Raw genomic sequence first — 2,071 nt, forward strand, 5'->3', positions numbered from 1 at the left:
GACGAACTAAAGAGATTGCTTTGGCCACTTTCACTCCCAGTCCTCTCCCACTTTTTTCTTTTTTTCTTTTTTTTGGTTTTTCGAGACAGGGTTTCGCTGTGGCTTTGGAGCCTGTCCTGGAACTAGCTCTGTAGACCAGGCTGGTCTCGAACTCACAGAGATCCACCTGCCTCTGCCTCCCTCTCGAGTGCTGGGATTAAAGGTGTGCGCCACCGTCGCCCGGCATTTATTAATTCTTTACAAAAACTTTTAATTGAAAATAAAGTAGGCTCACCATACGTGTTTAGGAAATTTTTTTTATTTCTCTTACCAGTTTAATGATATATACTATTACCATTTTCAGCAGCAATGTATGACTATGTTTCTACATTTCAAAACAAAATTACTATAAAGATTTCATCTGAACAGTATGATTACATACTCATACTGTTTTTAAACATTTACTTCTTTTCATTTTTTAAACTAAAATATCGTTACATTATTTCCCCCTTTCTTTTTGTTCCTCCAGCCTCTCTGTGTACCTCACTCCACTTTGTTCCCTCTGAAAATTGTGACTTTTCTTTAATTGTTATTGTTCACACAGACGACAACTAAATATATAAATATAAATTTCTCAGTCTGTTTGGCATTACTTGTATGTGTATGATTTCAGGGCTGACCTCTTGGCTTTGGATAACTGATAGGAGGGCTCATCTCTGCTGAGGGCTGTTTGTCCTGCTTTCAATATTCCTTGGCTGCCTGTAGCTCTTTGTCAATGAATGAGTCTCTTTAAACTTCCCTTCTGTATTAGCATGCCTATTAGTATTGTAGTTCTTCAAGTCTTATTCAGATGACCCTATTATTATGTTTCATGAGTAAAGATTCTCTGTCATTCCAGGAGGCACCATCTCAAAGCAAGTTTTCTGGTCCTCTGGCTCTTACAATCTGTCTGCCTCCCTTGCTATTTCTGAGCTTTAGGTGCAGGTCTTGTGTTATAGATATATCAACTGGGATTGGGCATCTCATAAGCATTTCTTCTCTGTACTTTGACCATTTGTGCTTTTTGGTAAAGGTCCCTTTGTTGCAAAGACAAGTGTCTTTGAGGAGAACTGAGAGCTGCACTTGTCCGTGGGTATAGGAATAGTTATTTGGAATGCAGTTAGGGATTAGACTAATTTAAAGTGATGGTAGCAGGTTTTTCCTCACAATCCATGACTTCACCAGTCCTGGGTTATTTTCTGGGTTTTCAGAATCAGACATGATTTTCCTCCTCTTGACTGGGCCTTCAAGTTCAATTAGAGAACTGTCGATTACTACAGTGCTACTGTTGTAGCCTAGGGATTAGTATGACATGTTAGTTATCTTTGTTCATAGACATTGTAGCAGGATAGGACCATTGTTTGCGCAACTCCCTTGGAAATTTGCATAGCCCATTCCCCAACTGTGAAGGATATCAGGGAGGAAGTTTTCATGTCAGATATAACTCATATTCTCTTGGTCTTCAGTCTAAAGTAGGTGGTTTCATCAGTGATAGAGACTTACCTTCAGCCTCTGGAATATAAACAAGGGCAACAGCAGTAGCCCGTACAGTTTCGGGCAAATCTTGGGGTTCCTAGACTAATGCCTGAGAAGGGGCTTTCTCATGCTTGGCATTGCAGTTTTGTTAGATAGTCTGTGGGACTTGGAAGAGCTTTCTCAGCCATGTGGGAAAATTTTGTTAGAAATATATATGCATATGCATAAAGGATTTTATGAATTATATGTAATTTCAATACGTAAATACAACTATGATTCTTTAAGACTTTATCAGACCTCCTTTGTGTACTTTATACACCTTCCTCCCTTTCTTTCTGTAGTATAGTCTTTTTTTTTTTTTTTTAATTTTCGAGACAGAGAGACCCACACTGGAGCACCAGACTGAGCTCCCAAGGTCCCAATGAGGAGCAGAAGGAGGGAGAACACGAGCAAGGAAGTCAGGACCACGAGGGGTGCACCCACCCACTGTGACAGTGGAACTGATCTATTGGGAGCTCACCAAGGCCAGAGGGACTGGGACAGAATAAGCATGGGATGAAACCAGACTTTCTGAACA

The sequence above is a fragment of the Microtus ochrogaster genome, linkage group LG2 (genome assembly GCF_000317375.1).
Source record: "Microtus ochrogaster isolate Prairie Vole_2 linkage group LG2, MicOch1.0, whole genome shotgun sequence".
NCBI lineage: Eukaryota > Metazoa > Chordata > Mammalia > Rodentia > Cricetidae > Microtus > Microtus ochrogaster.